The 20,796-nt window shown below is 35.0% G+C and overlaps 1 long non-coding RNA gene across 12 annotated transcripts in view; it reads left to right on the forward strand.

Annotated features, from left to right (window-relative positions):
* LOC143255396 (uncharacterized) overlaps nt 1-20,796 on the forward strand; it is a 71,155-nt gene that overhangs the window by 44,950 nt on the left and 5,409 nt on the right. For all 12 annotated transcript variants that reach the window (XR_013030584.1, XR_013030588.1, XR_013030596.1 and 9 more), the window contains 2 exons: nt 5,535-5,767; nt 19,998-20,139. This is a non-coding gene — a long non-coding RNA (uncharacterized LOC143255396). The remainder of the gene's footprint in view (nt 1-5,534; nt 5,768-19,997; nt 20,140-20,796) is intronic.

Consider the following 20,796-nt stretch of genomic DNA (forward strand, 5'->3'; position numbering starts at 1 on the left):
ACAAACACAAAAATAGTTTAGAATGTACATGTTCGGAGGTGTCTTAGGTCCATTTTATCGATATTTAGGCTCAGAATAGTGGTCACACCTGTATTGCAGAGGATTTCTTGTTTAAACCTAGCATTATAGTCCTGTTTTAGTGGTTAATAATTTTGTTACGATCCAACTCTAGCCATCGCACATTCTAGGTTTCTTTTAGTTACACAGGTCACACATTAAGAATATTTCGACCTTCGTCGGGCTAACATTTTAAGCGTGAATGACCTCATTTATACTGACCAGGCCCGGTATGGCCAGGTGGTTAAGGCACTTGACTCGTAATCTGAGGGTCGCGGGTTCGAATCCCTGTCACACCAAACATGCTCGCCTTTTCAGCCGTGGGGCGTTATAAAGTTACGAACAATCCCACTATTCGTTAGTAAAAGAGCAGCCCAAGAGTTAGCGGTGGGTGGTGATGACTAACTGCTTTCTCTCTAGTCTTACACTTTTAAATTAGGGACGGCTAGCGCAAGTAGCCCTCGAGTAGCTTTGCGCGAAATTCAAAACAAACCTAAAAAACCCTTAATACTTACCATCATTTCTTAAAATAATTATGACATAGTCAGTGAAATCATAAAACGAAAACAGGTTAAATTGTGCACTTAGTCACAAGTGTTTTTATATTTATTTTAACACGCAAAGTAACAATAATTATTCACATGAATTTAACATGCTTACACAGAGAGCTTAAAAATCAAATGTTTTTTCTGTTTTTGAATAACAATATAATTTGAAAGAGTATGACAGTTAAAACCACGAGTATTCTAAATAAGCAATAGTCATCACGCAACTGTAATTCTTAAATTTATGACGGGTAAAAAAAATTTTACACGAATATAAGTAAATTCAGTAACTTCGTACAAAAATGTCAGATTGCTAACGCACGTCATTTGTACAAATTACTTGTGTGTTTGTATTTATAGACACGATGTTTTTTTTTTTCCATTGCTATTCAGATGATAATAGTCATCACGCAACTGTAATTCTTAAATTTATGACGGGTAAAAAAAATTTTACACGAATATAAGTAAATTCAGTAACTTCGTACAAAAATGTCAGATTGCTAACGCACGTCATTTGTACAAATTACTTGTGTGTTTGTATTTATAGACACGATGTTTGTTTTTTTTTTCCATTGCTATTCAGATGATAATACTGCTATCCTGAAAAAGGATCTTTGATAGCTAGCCCCGTCATTTCAGGTTTTGTCTTTTATTGTTATCGCTGACCAAGGTGTTTTAAGTCTATTGTACTTATAGATCCATATACTTTACACCTTATAACATTCGTTCTTGGTCTCTGATTTGTTTGATTCATGCACAAGTACACAATCTGTGTTGTCCCTAATTTTGAGTTGATAGACTGTTTTATGGGAAGTTTACCAAATACTCTGCTGAAAAGTGGAATTGATCGTCACTTATTTAACGCACCCACGGCCACCACTAGGTGCGAGATTTCGCGGAAATGGGATGTGAATCATAGATCTTCGGATGCTCAGTCCACATGAATCTTAGCGTATACTCATGTCTTTATTTAGTACAAGTCTCATGTTACCTTCGAGAAGAATAGCAAACAACAAAAAGTGTCTAAATATTCATATGAATTTTTTGTTCGAAAGTATCGTGTCTGCGAGGCCAAGATATCAGTCATCTCTCAAGCAGAGATTTACAACGGGCCTCTCGGATAAGTTTGCAGAGATGGACGTGAGGCATTCCATAACCTTACTTCGGCTCGCTTTAGAATTAAGCAAACAGTTGATAGGTAAACTTTTTACTTGCCAAGATTGCTAAATTGCGCAGTAAGATTTTCGTGTAATTGGCCCAGCGTGGTCAGGTGGTTAAGGAGCTCGACTCGTAATCTTAGGGTCGCAGCTTCGAATTACTATACGATTAATCAAATATTGGAAATGTAATGTTGAAGCAAGGTTTTTAGTAAAAAATACACGTATGTTATACACACAAAATCAGTTGTGTTAATAAAGTACTTGTACTCAAGACGTGTATGAATAGGTGACGTCAGTCTTGACTGAATCTCTCAGAATTCAGCATGAAAGGTAATTTTCGTGTAAAGAATAAAAATAGTGTTGCCTATTATACAATTTGTACATTGAATTTGCATAACTTTAAAACCTATGAAACGTGTGTCTACAGATTTTGTTGTTTTTCTGTATATTGAATGGTATTTATTCTCCCGCACCACGCACTGTCACTATATAGAATTAAATGAACTGTGACATCAAATACATACCATATTGAATTGCACTCTATAAAAGGTCATGGCTTGCATATTTTGACTCCCTCTCTCTCGTACACATGGGTCAATGTAGCCCAGTAGCTGACGTGTGTGTCTTCTCTCTAGTCCATCTACTCAAAATTGGGAACGGCTAGCGTAGATACCATTTGCAGAGTTTTTCGTGAATATCGTAAGCTAACTATAAACACTTCTATGTGTGTTTCTGGAAGAGGTCTGGTGTACAGGATGTCGGTACCTTTTATATATTACAAATTATATATACTTGATTTTGTAGTCTTTTACGAGTTCATTTTTCATCACGTGTGATTAGGGTTATAACAGGAAACAATTTAACTGGATATTTTATCCAGCGCTAGCTAATGTACCCATTTTACTCACAGGGAAGTCATGGATGGGGACTCGCATAGGGTTATCAGATCTGAACGGTGACTTGTCTGTGTCACTCGCTCCCCAGAGGACTGTAAGGGTACATGCCAGAATTGGTGACAATCGGTTCAACTGTTCACCAGTTATAATCGAACATACACACATGCAGAATTTTGTCAAATGATGGTTTAGATACACGTATATGTTTTAAAATATTGATTTCTGATATGAATGTAATAGTTTATTGTCAGAAACTCTGTAATAATTATATCCGTAAACTTAAAAAAAACTAAATCCAGTCAGCTGTGAAAACTTAAGGAACTAGGTCAAATCAACTCCGAAAGGTTAAGAAACTAGTTCAAATCAGCTGTAAAAGATTAAGAAACTAGGCTAAATCACGTCCGAAAAGTTAAAAACTAGGTCAATAAACTCCGAAAATATAAGGAACTAGGCCGACACTTTGAAAAGTGAAGAAACTAGATCAAATCAGCCCCGAAAAGTTACGAAACTAGTTCAAATCAACCCAAATTGTTAAGAAACTACGGCAACAGTTTTGAAAGGGTAAAAAACTAGGTAAACTTGACCAACTCGTCTTCGAAAACTTAAAAACTAGACGAGATCAACTCCGAAAACATTAAGAAATTAGATGAAATCAGCCTCGACGAGTGAAGAAAATAGACCAGATCATTTTCGGAAACTAAATAATAAGGAGAGTTTCTACGATTGATTTGCAACAGATGATGAAAACAAAGCTAAGAATAATAAAGCGCCCTCAGTAAATGCAAAGCTTCTGAGAAAGTGTAATTTTGTATTGACTCGTATGTTATTAGGACCTCGACAATACAGTCAGCAATCCACAAGCAGTTTAGGGCATTATAAACAGTGTTTAAAATAACGTTGGAGTTCCCGTAGCTAAATCATTAATTCTAGGGTAAGCTTTGTGCAGCGAACCTTAAATTCAGTGAAAAGAGTTATTTAGTTTACGAAATATATGCAACTGATTACAATAAGAATTTGTGTGAAGTGCAGAAATGTGATTAAACAACACTGAAGCTTGAAAATATAATCCCCAAATGAGGACTTAATTTTATGTTGAAACAAAAAAAAACTTTCTGTGTGAATTGTTAAATGGGGATTTAAGTTAAAACAAATATAAAAGTGTTTTTTTTCCTGTCCGAGTGAAGTTAAATGCATTCTTTGAGTAATGCCTGAAACAATTCCTGTAATAGACGATTACACTTTTTATGATTGTTGGTGTAAGTCGAAGGAAATCTTATTTTAGATTGTTTGGAGATTTATTATTTTCTTCGTGACAACCAGTAAACGATTCGTAGAGACTGAAACACTTATGAGAAAGGAGTGAAAAGTCAAATATTTCAGTTATATAGATGAGAAGACCAACGGTTACATCTGTTAGATCTGATTTCGTGTTATGCAAGTAATTTTGTTTGTGAAACCTTTCTTATACACGGGCTCCAAATGTTAATTTATTGCGGCGGGAGGTTAAGTGCACGTGCGAAGCGATATCATTCGATTTCCTGTTTTATGAAGGTCTGGACTAATGAGACACTACTGTGGGTTTTATTATCTTAAATTCTACCAGTAAAATGCATCTGTAGGAAAACTGCTGTCATATTGTTGTAAATCCAAAAATATGGCATGGCCAAGTGGTTAGGGCGCTCGAATTACACACAATTTGTTGACTTAGGTACGAATACCCATCTTATCAAACATGCTCGCTCTTTCAGCAGTGCGGCTTATAATGTGTTGGTTTATCTCACTGTTCATTAATAAAAGAGAAGCCCAAGTTGTGCAAAATTAGTGATGGGTGGTAATGACTAGCTGCCTTCCCCGTAGTTTTCACTGGTGATGGGTGGTAATGACTAGCTGCCTTCCCCGTAGTTTTCACTGGTGATGGGTGGTAATGACTAGCTGCCTTCCCCGTAGTTTTCACTGCTAAATTATGGACGGATAGCGCAAATAGCTTTACGCGAAATTCAAACTCTAATAGTAAAGTTCATTAGAGGGGCTGACTTGCACGTGTAAACGCCTTTACTTGAGTCACCTGGTGAATTAGCGATAAACTGACGTACTTAACAGTGCTTTAATTCCGAGGCTATTTATACCTTTGAGCTAAAATTAAACAAACCAAACTAATATTTAGTTTTCAAAGCAAATAATGGATTGAAAATGATCCTATTGATTGAGTTTGAATTTGTAAGTGTATTTGAATAAACTGGTTATCATTCAAGCCAACACCAACGCCACTGTTATGGACGTTTAACGTGTTCTGTATGATAATAAAGTCGACAGTCTGAATAGCTGAATATCTTTTGAAATAAGAGGTCAAAGTCATACGTTTCATTTTTGGAGAAAGTGTCTTTAAATTCGGCGTAACCGTTTTAATATCATACAGTTTTAATACTTGTTTTATATTTATTGCTTCGCAATATTTGTTTCTTGTGTATACAGTTTGTATAAGAAATTGTCAGCTGACCGTCCAATGAGCGTGTTAAAACTTTTTTTTTTTTCAACTAACCCGAACCACACGTATGTTTGGCCATTCAGAAAGGTGATTCATTGCAATGATCAACAACAGTGTAATAAATATTCCTTACAAAATTATTTTTAAAAAATCGGTCACAATAATATTTTACTTTTTATGAGCCAATCAGGTTGTAATGTTTGTTGTTTGCCAGAAAAAAACTTGTAAAAACATATTTTTGACCAATGTGCGTAAAAAATACAACAACAAACTGTTTTTCATGTTGCAGTCTAGATCTTCTCTAAGAATAAAATATATGCTGGGCTTGAAGGTGTGTATTAGGTTAAATGTTGTCTATATATAGTTTTATTTTGTCCATCCGTTATCTCAGTTTTATCGCGCCACTATTCCTATCTCCGACTCAGCAAAACTCCACTGAGTCATTTCGTGTAAAGGAAGTCAGAAGTTCGAATCTTGCTCGGCTCTGACGTCATGATGTACTCGTTATATAGAGAAAGAGCGGTCAATACTTCAAACTGTCAGTCCGTGGAATCTAGCCAAAACATACCAGCCCGAAGAGGTGTATAGAATATGACAAAGATCTCTTTATCGTACGGCACACCAGTAAGTATTCCTGCTTTCAGTTTCTTTCTTGCTTACATCCACGTTTTGTGTTAATAGGTTCAAACATTTAAAAATCAAACCTTTCTATTTGATTTTACTTTGATGTATTGCATGTATTTAATAATAAGGTTATCTTCAAAATCATGTTAGACTCGACTCAGTTCAGTTGTAATAGGTTTCATTTTTCACTGATTGTATATGATAGTTTTGTGTCTTTCATTTTAATGCGTTTTGCTGTTAGTTTGAAGGAATTTAATGACTTCATACACAGTTTAATTGTCAGCTGTGTGACATTGTTCCAAAAGTACCGTTGTTGCAACGAGAGGTGTTCATGTAGTTAAGGGTGCGAGTTCGATCGCTCACTTGGAGCAAACCAGTTCTACGTTTCGTTGAAGTTGAGAGGTCAGACTTAGTGTGTTATAAAGCGTCATTAAATCTCATTTTGTGAATATTTTCCACAAACCATATTTTTTCTATTAGGTTGAGGAATAATTCATGAGCGTTTTTAAATAATTTCATTCAAGCATTACATGCAAGACTATACAATACTTCAATGCATGAACACATTACACCCAAAACATTTAATATGATACTTTATTTCATGTAATACCTAGGTATATAGTATGCATTGTTGTAAACGAAATTGCAAGAAATTAAATGCGAAAAGCAGATGGTGTCGAAAATGCTGGATTTTTTCCACTTGACATTCCATTTAATGAGCTGAAAATGAAAGCAAAAATTAAAGACATATGAAAATCAAACACACCATCTATTAGAGCAAAAATTTATCTACCAAATGACATGAAATATTTTGCGAAAGCGTTTCATTTATGAATATATTTTTTTAACTTGAAAAAACGCTCACGAATTATTCCTCAACCCAATAATAGTATGTATGTGCTTGTCTTTAGTATACTTTGCCAAACTTAAACGTATAATTTTAAATACTTTAGAACTGGTGTAGTGTTAAAAAAATTATTTTACATTAATATACTTAGAACATAGATTTTTATCGTTTTTTTTTGTTTACGAGATAAAGTAAAAATGGATTAATCTAAGCGTAAACTGATGGTTGGAATCTTTCGGTTCACTTTTCTTATGGTAAAAGTGATTTCATTTTTAATTTTGTGACCTATAAAAGTTAAACTTTTGTAAATAACTGCTAGCACTAGCAAACAAGTTTTGTAGCTTTTGTGCCAATCGTTTGTAGTTATTTCAGGAATATACATCTTTCATTCTAAATTCTTAAACTAACTTATCATTTTTGAAAGAAAATCTTATTTATTCGTCAACTCTTTTGGCGCTGTTGGCAAATTATTCTCCTTGAAAAGCTATAATGGTAGACAAAGCAACTAAAAATACATTTTAGAAAAAAATTTGGTGCAAACATTTACAATAGAAATTTATTTCATCCATGGTTTTTCCATGTACTTGTGGAACATTTAAGGTTAGGACTTTTTTAACTGTTGAGAAGTATTAATTAGAACGATTATCACATGGCCTTGTTTAATGCTATATATCACACTGTACATTTATTTAAGTGGGTGCTTTAGAAATGTATAACTTGTGTTTTATCGCATTTTTACGATAGAAAAATTCTGAAAAATGAAAATTACGATCAGGGGCCATTCGAAGCTATGATTCGAATACACCTAGACTAGTGCTTCAAACTTCTGTTGTTTATATAGCATAATGGTAATAAGATAGACTTAATATCCATGGTACCTTTATGGGTAGTGGTTGGGTACTATGCTAGTTTTCATACTGAAATAATTCCTTTACTGGGCTACCAGTTAGTGCCTTTCTGCCAAAATTGGGGCTGGAATGCTAACTTCAAGAGGTAAGTTGTTGTTGTTTTTTTAAACTTACTTATCCCCAAATAGTAGTATCTTATTTTCCTATTAATTTTTCTTCTTTTGTTTGGAGAGCAGTCACCTTCCCGTAACTGTCTGCAGGCAATGAAGGATAATATAGATGTGGGACGTTGTGAGCTTAAGTATCCACATCTCGCTTTCCTAATTTCTATTTCAATATCTGTTGCTCCTCCATTTTATTTATTTACTTGAGACTGGCGAATGGAGGTTAAGACTGATAGACGGTGTATTCTCACCTCCAAAACTAGGATACATTTTATATCCCACGTTATAGCTTGTACCCAGGGGATCGTTTTAATTAGTGCGGCATTCTTTATTATTTTTTCATTTATTTTTGTTTCGTCTTGTTCTTAGGTTATAACAAACTAATAAATATATATTACTTTTAACTAATCCATGTAGAAGTAAAAGACTCATTGCACCTTTTGTTAATGTAATAAGGTTTAAGAATGTATGTGTAACAAGTATTTCTTATATGATACTTCCGAATTATTTCGTGTGATGCCATCCAGTGAAACAGTGGTGTGCCTGCGGACTTGCAACATTTTAAACTTGGTTTCGATACCCGTGGTGAGAAGAACAAAGATAGTCCTGTGTGTAACTTTGTGCTTAACTTCAATCAAACAAATAAACATTTCTTTGTTGGTTACAGTTTTAAAGAGTCCTCTTATGACACTTTGGCCATGCAAAAAAAATATATCACAAATAATTTTTCCCAAAGTATGGGACGCGAGCGATTAGGGATAGAGTCCTTGATGCGAATGTAGGCGTTTTAATATATTTTATTATGAATGAAAATAATAAATAATTAAAACAACACACACAGTACTTTAATGTGTATCATATTTTGTCACTTAAATCATTCTTTCATTCCTTTAAGGCCCAGCTTAGGTTCGGTTAGGTGGTTAAGGCATTCGACTCGTAATCCGACGGTCGCGGGTTCGAATCCCCGTCGCACCGAACATGCTCGCCCTTTCAGACGTGGGAGCGTTATAATATGACGGTAAAACTATTCGTCGGTAAAAGAGTAGCCCAAGAGTTGGCGGTGGGTCGTGATGACTAACTTCCTTCCCTCCAGTTTTACACTGCTAAATATATATTTAAAACCGTGTTTTTATTAAAAAGAGGTGAAAATAAATATACAACTTTTCACAATGCATAAAAATGCTTTCTTTTTACACAAGGCGTGTAGTAGTACAGAGGATCGTTCTTAATGGTTATCATGTCAGACAATGAAGCCTTTAGCATCTGGTTTGCACCTCCCTATGTCACAAAACTGCAATACTTTGAGTATGTGGGTGAGTTATAAAAGTAACAGTGAGATCCAGCTGCAGTTGACTGTCTGTTCTCTCTAGCATTCAGTTTAAAATTAGGGACTACCAGAACATATAGTTATAATGTGACTGTTAATCCCACTATATGTTGGTAAAATAGTAGCCCAAGAGTTGGCGATGGGTGGTGATGACTAGCTGCCTTCTCTCTAGTCCTACACTGCTAAATTAGAGACGGCTAGCACAGATAGCCTTCGAGTAGCTTTGCGCGAAATTAAAAAACAACAAAAGTGGTTAGTGCGTACGCGTAAATGTGTTTCTACAAAAAACTTATAAGGAGAGACGGTGTTTGATATAAAATTATAATATTCTGCTTCTCGATTCAGTTATTTCCATTTAAAACGTTGTTTTCTTTCACTGAAGAAGTAAATAATTTTATTAATAATAATTGTTGTCAATAAACCCTCAACGATTCCTTACTTATGAATTTCAAAAAAACATGTTAAAAGTACATGGAGTTTGATTTGTTTTGAATTTCGCGCAAGGCTACACGAGGGCTATCTGAGCTAGCCGTTTCTAATTTAGCAATGTAAAACTAAAGGAAAGGCAGCTAGTCATCACCACCGACCGCCAACTCTTGGGCTACTCTTTTACCAACGAATAGTGGGATTGACCATCACATTATAACGTCCACACGACTAAATGGGCGAACATGTTTGGTATGACGGGGATTCGAACCCGCGACCCTCGGATTGCGAGTCGAGTGGCTTAACCACCTGGCCATACCGGGCCTCATGGAGTTTCGTTGTGTTATTATCATTACTACGCCTGGGTAGGATAGATGGCAGTGTTAGTCTCTACGCAGTTAAACGTATAATCGCATTGTTATAATTCTTTTTGCGTTCTTGTTTTTAAGATCCCTTTACAGCGATTTCATCACAAAGTTGATAAAAAATAATGTCGCGTCATGTTTTTACACTTGCGTGCTAGGCTAGGGACCTTCAAGCACTGATAGCAGTACCTAGACCCTACTTCAGATGACAGTTACTAATGTGTAAACGAATTGTTTATGTTATTGTGTGATTGTTGAGATAGCTTTGTGTTTGAACACTTATTGAAGTCTCGAGTAATTAGCTTAAAAGTATGTAAATATACTGGGCTTCATTTACTAGCTTTACAAACAGAGAAGCTGACCTTGAAAGGTCGTGGTGCAACAATGTAGTATTAAATCAACAGATAAGATTGTGTGAACTTAAAAATAAATCTTATAATATTAGAAACCTATATATCCAACATTTATGTTTAAAAAAATGTATGGGCCAAGTGTGACTTAGCGTGCAGATTTGCTGTTCGAAAAATCCAAGGTTTGAGCCACGATATGTTGCACTCTTAGAGGTAGAACCGTTATAACTATGGCAGTCAGTTCTCTTCAGTAAGGAGTAGAGACTTTAGTGGCAGAGTTTTCTAACTGGTTGTTCTGTTTGGTCAGTATTTCTAAATTATAGTTAGCAACTTGTGAACCTTAAGAGTCTTATGTCCCGGTCACTCAGCCCATATGCTACACAATTTACTATTACATATTTCGTAGATATACTAAGAGATTGATGAAAGTGGGTTAACAAAAAGATCGCGCTTGAAAACTCTACATTTTATTAAAAAAAAAAAAGTCCTTCTACGAAACCTCGTTCTTGGAGCATCTTCACCCTTATATCCATTGGAGGCAACCTTGTATTAAAAACTAAAAGATGTTTCACAAAAAAAAGACAGTGTTAATTTATTACTAATGACGGTCAAACATAACAATATCGGTAAAATCATGCTGTATGAACACACATAATACTGCTTCCTATAGTTTTCTGTTTAACTTATAAAGTATAGAAAAAATCGCATTAGAGTAACCAAACACACCTGTCTGAGAACACGTGCTGTATTTTAGGGAATATCTCCATCAATTACGAAGTTATTTAAATAAAAGTAGGCATTCACACAAAGGGTAAACCTGTATACCGTTTTTGTTTGTTTGCATGGACCTTAAGTTTCTTTTTTATATATATATATTATGTTTTGTTTTCTTTGATGTGCGTAAAAGCACATGGGTATCGTGTCGAATTATAATTGTAATATGTTTATTTATACGCCTTAGCTTACTGGGGAGTAATGGAATGAATGTTCGAAAACTTTGTTGCTCTAGTCCAGCTTGTTACTAGATTCTCGAGTCTATGGCATATGATGATTTTTGTTTTTTTATGTTGTCTTCTGGTTATGTTTACACGTGAGTAAACAGGTTTCCAAAACTGTAGACCCCCTCAGTCGTACAGTGGTATGTCTCTGGACTTTATAACACTGGACATTTGGTTTCGATACCCCTGGTGGAGAGAGCACAGATAGCCAGCCCATTGTTTAGCTTTGTACTGAACTACAAACAGATAAAACAAAACCTGTAACGCCATCTTGGGCATGTGCAGTTGCCCTTGCCCAAGAAGTTTGGAAATAAACAGGAATAATGTTTAACTTTCCAAGCAAAATTTTTAAACAGAACTGTAAAGAAGAACTGTTGTGACAACAGTTGTTATGGCGTGAATGCTTTTTAGAAGCTGGCTAAGCGTGATGTAATTAATTATACTTGCCTTAAGACATTATGTTAAGCCTATCACATTCTTAACACTACAGTCTTAATCTAGTCCTTTACAGATTTTCAATAATTAGAAGAGTGTATAATGACAGAATTTCAACCACGCTATTTTCGTCATATCCATAGTAGAAGACAAGTTTCGCTCAATCTAAAGAACTTTAAGCCTGCTGGGGTATAAAAACACATTGTGATTATTTGCCAGAAGCAATATATATATATATATACATCAGGATATCCATCTCTATGAAAAAAACAAAACATAACCTATTTAATTACGGGTAGCACTTGATATGCCTCCGTGTCTATGAAGATAGATAGACCTGAACAAAGACATAGCAACAGTTTATGTATCTACATCTCTGGGAAGGTTCGTAAACAAAGATATGATATGTCTGGTTTTGGGAACAGTTTGTGTACTTCCATCTTTGTGAAGGTTGAAACACCTAAACAAAAGTATGACCTGCCTTGTCTCAGCAACAGTTTATGTGCCTTAATCTCTCTGAAGATTGTCCAATATAAACAGATCTAATCCTGTACAACTATTTACTTAAGTCTAATGAATTTGATTGTTCGAGCTTTCTTTGTAATTCCTTGGAGTATCGACATTTCTATAATCCACGAGTTACACCTCACGTCTCAATGACTGTGCTTCTTTTTGTGATCTTCTGAGATGAGTATATTTTGGCCTTAATTGGATTCGTGGTTATTGTAAAGGTATCATACTAGCTTAATGTTTCTGTATAATATGTCCCCTGACGCCACTTAACAAGTGGCTATTACTACTTAATAATAAGAGAGACAAGTGATTGCTTGAGCAATCAAATTCTACATATTCATGTAGAATATGTCCCCTGACTCCACTTAACAAGTGGCTATTACTACTTAATAATAAGAGAGACAAGCGATTGCTTGAGCCTTTCGCTTTTCGAGGCCACCCTTTGGTGAATGAAGATAAATGAGTTATAACAAGCTGTTTGATATTTACTCACTTGAAATAGCAGCTAACCACATAACTTGAACCTTAATATGTATCTCATTGTCGTGATGGTATATGGTCTCTATGACAACTCTTTATAAACTTGTCCACAAGTATGACATCAGGATTGGTAATCTCTCTTACTTAATTTTGTTTTGGTTGACATACCATCAAGCGTAATCCATCTGTACTGTCTGAAGTTTCAGGATCTCACCCAATCAGTATTGAAAATATTAATGTGCAAGTAAAGGTGTTAGGTGTCCACGGTTTTCATTCCGTTGCCAAAAGTGCAGATAGTTCTTGCGCGAATATTCGAAACAACCGTATAAATAGAGCAAGTTATAAGGTAGATGTTTTTATTACATTATATCTTTATCTCAATCTTATCATTACGTGCTTGGCATGGCCTGATGATTAGGTCACTCGATTCGCTATGTACTGGTTGCGGGTTCAAATCCAATCACTTATCATGCTCGTCCTTTCAGTCGTAACGACGTTATAATGTTAAGACCAATCGCACCATTTGTTGGTAAAGAGTAACCTAAGATTTGGCGGTGGGTGGCGTTGACTAGTTGCCTTCCCTGTAATCAGTCACTTCTAAATTGAGACAACTAGCACCGATAGTCAGCTAGTAGCCAACCTTGAGCGAAATTCGAAACAAATAACTATGATTACATCGATATATATTTTGTTTATTGTATGATTTTTTATCTATTGTAACATTCTATCTCCCAGGTTCTACTGAGTTCTGGATCCATGTATGCAAACATGTTTATCTGGAGAATCCATAAATCTTTTTCTGTACACCTGTCGATATTTCTAATTCTGAACCTTGTGAAACATTGATATGTTTGATTTAATTAAAGACACTTGAAGAATACAATGTTCTGTCGAAACATTAGAGTGTTTTCCCAATAATAAATTACCTTAATATGCTTATAAATCGTTGTTTGACAAATTATTATTATAATACTAGCATAATATTCTTCCTTATTCAACGCAATATACATGTTTCGGCTGACACCAGTATGAGAGGTTGGTTAATTGTACACCATGTAAACCTGATCTATTATCTTTATTTGTTCCCAGCTAGTACAGCGGTATGTCTCCGGATTTACAACGCTAAAATCAGGGGTTCGATTCCCTCGGTTGGCTTCGCAGATAGCCTGCTGTGGCTTTGCTATAAGAAAATACACATTATCTTTATTTATACTATTTTTGTCAATTCACGACCGTTGTTCATCAAATTTTGATAGCAAGGGTCGCGGGTTTAAATCTCCATACTCACCAAACATGCTCGACCCTTCAGTTATGGGGGCGTCATATATGTAATGGTCAGTAGTGAAAGAGTAGCCTAATAGTTGACAGTGGGTGATGATGACTAGCTGCCTTCCATCTAGTCTTATACTACTAAATTAGGGACGGCTAGTACAGGTAGCCCTCGTGTTGCTTTTTCCAAAATTCAAAAACAAACAAATATAAGTGTTAAGTTGTTTTTTTTAATAAGTTTCAGTAACGTAGTCGTTTTAAATATATTTATGAGTTCGTTTCCGTAGAAATGAACCTCCTTACCGAAAGAGCATTTGTGTATATGAGTATTTCATCCTTTTATACGTACATAACGCCTTGTTAAGTTTTTTCTGGTGGGCGTGTGTAATACACATGTACCTACGTACATCATTTTCGTGTCGTCAAGTGAAGGTACGGTACTTACTAATTTCTTGGCGTTGAGTAGAAGGACTGTCATAGTTACAAGTACAAGTACGATCATTTTAAGACTGTTATGTTACAACAAGTAACACGGGCAAAACTTTAGAAAATGGATTTAGCCATGATTCGTATCTAAATCCGAAAACTTCTATTTTGAAATAAATGATAATCTATGTTTATTTTATTAAATTATTTACGGGATTTTATATTTTTAAATTAGTCATTTTGTCAGCTGTATTTTTGTTTTGTTTGTTTTTCTATTTTGTGAACATAATGTAACATGCTAATAAAATGTCGTATGTGTGAACAGAATAACGTTTCTAAGGGCTGGGCGTATCTTACTGGTTATATATTCGGACTGGGAATTCCACCTTTCATGGTTTGCGTCAAACTTCACTGTTCGGACAAATAAGAGAGTCAAAGTTGTCGGTGGATGCTGTCTTCTCTCCAGTGCACCAGTTTAAAATTATGGACGACTGCGCGCAGAAGCTGTGGTGTAGTTTTGCGCATAAAATGTGTGTTTGTGTGTTTTCTTATAGCAAAGCCACATTAGGCTGGCTATCTATGCGTAACTCTTGCTTTACACTTTATATCGTGCATGAACATTAGATAAACTGTAGCTCCTATACCCATTCAATGCACAAGAAATACCTAAGGTTCTCGTGAGGTCAAAAAGAAGTGGCAGAAACGAACACTAGCCCTTTACGTTACTCACGGGTAAGTTCTAAGTAAAAATGTGCTGTTCGGTGACAAGTTGCAAGTTGTAACCGCGTGAACGTACTTTTGTCAAATAATGATTGAGATATTAGACGAACTAATAAAAATCAATACGTAAACAAAAACTAATTATATTAAACTTCATTTTTTAGGAAACACCTATTTGATCTGAGCCAACTTGCTCTTTATTTCAGCTTGTTGTGATATAATGTTTCAGCATACATGCACAAAAACAGTTACAACACGAAACAGGCTGGTTTTCAGGAAGTACTTTCGTTATTATTATGCCCCTACCACTCAGCGAAACAAATTTATTATAGGCTGTTTGTATGGGGCGAAATATGGCCGTTGTGAAATCCGTCGATGTTACAACAGTGAGATTGTTTACTTCAAGCGTCGGATAGTTGATGTACATAACGTAAACAAACGCTTCTCCAGGATGCGACAAAATTCACTGAGAACAAAGCTTTTCGAGAATTTTAATAATTTATTAGTATAGATTAAATTAACAGCAATGTTATTTTTAATCACTGTTGCAGTTTTCCCTTATTTACGAATTTTTAAAGTATTTTTAGATCATTCTGAACTTTGCATTTTGTCGTAGTGGCCGTTGTATACTTCAAGTTGGAACTGAATTAAAATAATTGAATGACATATATATCCATATAATACATAAAATTCTAAAAATGCTCTTGGGATATGAAGTTAGTAGCTGATTTATATGTAGAGGTATCACCAATAAATTACTTTATTGCATACACTACGACAAATAAAATTCATGTAAGATTCACGTGACATCATTAACCTAGAATACGGATACAGACATTTAAGAAATATAAACGTTGCCATAAAGATTTCATTTTTTTTTGCTACTAGGTGCTCTAAGTATAGGAAGTATCTAGCCTGTAGTTTCTAATAATGTAAATTCGTTAGACCTAGTCACGTGACACATAAATATGGGTAACAGAAAATAATTTATATATATATATGCGTACACACACAAAAATTGTATATCTGTGTTTGTGTGTTTATATTTATAAACATACACAAAGGTTTGAGTTTTAGATTCACAGCCGTTTTCTCTGTGATATGTATGTATGTACATCTTCATACATACAATCCTTTTATACCGATCACGTTTATAATGAGTAGATATATAGGTCGAGTAATGGCCCATCAAGTTTTACTGTGTTCGTTAGATGTCTAGATCTAATAAAGTTCCTTCAAATTCGTATGTTATCGTTATATATATACACTTAATAATGTTTCATCAATTGCTGATGTGCTATTTATATATGTATCGACCGGATGATGGAACATTACCCACTCTTTATAAAAAGTGAACACATCAAAACTTGATGGAACATTCTATCAAGATCTGATGGGTTCGTTATATGTATAGACCTAGCAACTTTGCATCACAGTTTACTGTGTTCTTTATATGCATAAACTGAATAAATTTACATCAAATTCTGATGTATTCACTATATACAAACCTGGTAAATTTCTACCAAGTTTTACTGTGCTCGTTATATACAAGCCTAGTCATTTCTTTGTACTTGTAATTAGCGTCTTTTGTTTACTTGAATGTAAAACGTTTTGAATAGTTTAGCTGTATAAATTTGACCAAAACTCTACAAATTAATGTATGTATGTAACATAGAAATGACGTGTTTAAAGTACGAACAGATGCTTACACATCAATCTCCTTTCCTCGTCTCATCGTCCGACGGTCACTTAATATTTTTGACCAACACCGTTGTGTCTTCCTCCTTTTCAGTAAATGATTATAAGCAAACATAAAATATTAAGTTAAATATAGTGTACAGTTTTTGGTTTAAGCGTGTTTTTGTTCAGACAGCACAGTTGATTTTGTACTGGTATATGTGGGTCGGAGTAACAAGAAGACATGGAGATAGAAGAAAGTAAAGGTTCACAGTTATATACACATGTTCAATGGCAACACTGCTTTGGCATTGAAACCAGCTTTAAGCGGTGCACTTTCTTTGTAGACGTTACTCCACAGTCACGTGATTTTAATCATAAAGTGGCATGCTTATTAAAATTTTAGCGCAGAGAAAGAAAGCCACGGAAGGGGACAGCCGTGTTTTGTCACCTTTAATGCCACATGTAATCGAATTGTTTAATACGTTTTTTACACATATGTAATTAAGTATTGTTTTCCACTTGAGAAATACTTGTGTGTATAACAGAGATAGACAATTTGTTCTGTATGGGGCTGGGTTTATGGTATAGATCTGAATTTCGCACTTTTAATTTATAGATGTGTTATAAGTCTGTTTGTTGACTTCTTAGAACTTAAAAAACAAAGCTTACCAATAAGCTATCAATGCTGTGGTTACCACAGCTATCTTCAGATTAACCTAAGAAATTCGAAACGTTGGTCTGTACTTTATTTTAATTAAGGTTTTATAGTCATACCAATCGTCTTGAGAATACATTTTTATAGGTTTTCTGTTACCCATGTTAAAATAATTTCAAGTGTCGATGTATATTTTGTGTAACGATACAAAACCGCCTTATTTTAAAGGCGGTTCATTTTATTACATTTCTTTGTTTATCGTTAAGCACAAAGCTACACAATGAGTATTTTGTACTATGCCCACTGCAGGGATCGAATTCCAAATATTAGCGTTATAAGCCCTCGTCAAGCTTACCATTTTACCACTCAGTGGAGGCCCAGCATGGCCAGGTGGTTAAGGCATTCGACTCGTAATCTGAGGGTCGCGGGTTCGAATCCCGGTCGCACCAAACATGCTCGCCCTTTCAGCCGTGGGGCGTTATAATGTTACGGTCAATCCCACTGTTCGTTGGTGAAAGAGTAGTCCAAGATTTGGCGGTGGGTGGTGATGACTAGCTGCCTTCCCTCTAGTCTTACACTGTTAAATTAGGGACGGCGAAATTGAAAAACAAACAAACAAACTTTACCACTCAGTGGAAGGGGACGGTGTGTAATATAAATGCCCGTAGTGCGTGTAGAGGATTATTCAATATTTGTGAAATTGATACCTTTTCTCAGAAGAAATTGTGGAGTGAGTTTAGTGGGGTTTTTGAGGTGACGTATAGCAAGCACATTTAATTGCTTAAATTAGATATGAACGTTTGAAATTTTTATTTGTAAAATCGGCTCGTTTGGGTTGAGACATCACTGTTTGCAATTTTTATTCCTGCGATACATTTAGGGTCATACAGCTTTAAGTGGCGCCCTCTCTTTTCTCATTCTAACATTGGGAAACAGTGACAAAACCTACAAGATGTCTCGTATTTCTATACACGTTATTATTGGTAAACGTTCTTTTCAGTTCCTACCAATGACAGTAAATTATACGCAATCTTTGTAATAACGTGTTTGAAAACAGCAACTCGTATTACCTGCATGTTTCCATTTTAGACTGGTGATGATGCCAACTGTATTTATATGACACTCCTTGTCCACAGCTTTTTATTTTCATTACTCTCGTGATACTCTATTATATTGGACCTTTGGTTGAGTTGTATATATATACATATAACAGAGTCGTTGCTATACCTGTCCACAAACGTAGAATATTACTTCTGTAGCTCCTTATTTAATAGTTTCAACATCGAGTGCTCAGACGTTTCGGTTTTTCTTCCATGCTTGCTCATATTTGCAGCTTTACAAAGATTATAGTTGAAATAACCATTAGTTAACAGAAGAGCGTTTTTTAAGGAATTATTTTAAATATCAGTAGTTAGACAGTATGGCTTTTACTGTAATTCTGTGTATTTGAAGAATATGTAACTCCAGTTTAAAGGTACATAGGAGATGGAATATTTTATTATAAGCTATCTTCACCAGTTTCTAAAGAGATCTCGTATGCGGTAGTTTGAAATCACAATGACAGATTATTTGGATTTTTCATGTAGTCTAGATGTTGAAAGAAATGCAAAGTGGATAACAGTAGTTGTATAACTATATAACAATGTATCTTCTACTGTGTAGTAGAAGATTTACGAAATAAGCGGCTGTTTTGAACAGTAGAATAACATCATGAATAAAACCTTACTTACAAATCGGTTAGAAAAACCTTCATGATGAACCGTGTAAGTCGAAGACCTGTCAAATGAAAATAAAAACAATATTGAAACACCAGAAGAAGTATGAATCTAAATAAAGAGGAATTTTTAAAAAAATCCGGAGAATCAAGTGTCTGATTTATCAGTGAGATGGAAGTTTTCTCGTGTAGGAGAAATAAACATCTGATTTATCTTGCACAAAGGGTTTTCAGAAGAATGCTTTCGAATGAAATATTAAATATCATGATATTTTATTGAACAAGGAAAACGAACCAATCAGTTATATGAAAATTTGTAAGCAAGATCCATCAAAATGTTGTAAAAAAACTCAGTGATCGCGTTAAGCAAAGATGGAGATTTACAAAATAAGAAAAGGACCCATTACACAACTGTTTGATTGGTGTTACTGAATGAAAAAAGGACCCATTACACAACTGTTTGATTGGTGTTACTGAATGAAAAAAGGATCCATTACACAACTGTTTGATTGGTGTTAATGAATGAAAAAAAAAGACCCATTACACGACTATTCGATTGGTGTTACTCATTGGAAGAGGACCCGTTGCATAACTGTTCCGTTGTTGTTACTGAACGTCTTTTTCAAATGTTATTGAATATGCTGGTAGAAGAACTTACATGATGATGATTTGATAACATCATATTTCCGTCTTACAAACGCGGTTCTGTGTGTTACTGTACCACTCATTCGTTGTTTTGATTCATCTATAATTCATCTGTTTTAGAAACCATCGGAAGAAGTGTGAAACAAATCGGAAACTTCATTACATAAATTTTAATGTGATACATATTTTTTTTCTTGTTCATGAGTTTGGTGTAAATTATTAATATTAAATGTTTTATTTTGACGAAAGTCATTAATAAAAAAACGACAACTTTTGTTTAAATTAATGCAAATAGGACAGTTATTTGTGACTAGCACGACAGTGCTTCAGTACAGTAGTTTTAAACTTACTTAACCCTTTTCTTCCAGGAAAAACGTGGCCTTGACGTTAAGGAAGATGGTGTAATCTGACTGACAACGGACACTTTTGGGCAGAGTGGTTCGAGTACGTAATGAACTGAAAGATATACAAAACTGAGGAGGATGACAGTGTGGGAGAGACAACCCGACTGTAAGTTACTTCGTTTTTCGGTGTCATACTTCTCTTATGATGATACCTCATGTTTTTGATAGGTTTCGAGCTCCTTGTTATTGTCAGTTTTACGTGTTTTGACTTTCAATTTGCTTCTAAAAAGGATTATTACATGCGCGCGCTCGGCTTTTTTCTGTGTGTTCGTGTGCACACGTGCATGTGTGTGGTTGGTCTTATTCGTAGATGTGCAAGTATATAACTTCCATTTCGTGGCTGGGCCTGTAGGGGAGATGTCTCCCTGGGAAGTAGATTTAAATAGTAGCTTCCTCTACCACCAGCAGGTTCTATATAATCTTTGAAATACCGCCTGATCACGTGATTAACGAAATATACTTGATTATATTATTATAACCGCTGAAAGTAACCCTCGGCGATTACACATAATTACTTATAGGATAACTACAGGCCATTCTTTGTAAATTAATTGCCAATCCACTTTTATTTTTGTCCATCATTTCATTTTTCGTGTTGATAGCAAGCAGACTATAAAGTATTGTGAGACAGTTGCATGTAGTGTTTAATGTAGTCTTTCTTGTGTCACATGTTGACTACTTGGTAATATTTACGTGTTTTTAACTCTCTTATCTGTCTAGTATGATAAAGTACCTGTACTAAATAATTTCGCCTTTTTTTTTT

Source organism: Tachypleus tridentatus, chromosome 7 (genome assembly GCF_004210375.1).
Source record: "Tachypleus tridentatus isolate NWPU-2018 chromosome 7, ASM421037v1, whole genome shotgun sequence".
NCBI lineage: Eukaryota > Metazoa > Arthropoda > Merostomata > Xiphosura > Limulidae > Tachypleus > Tachypleus tridentatus.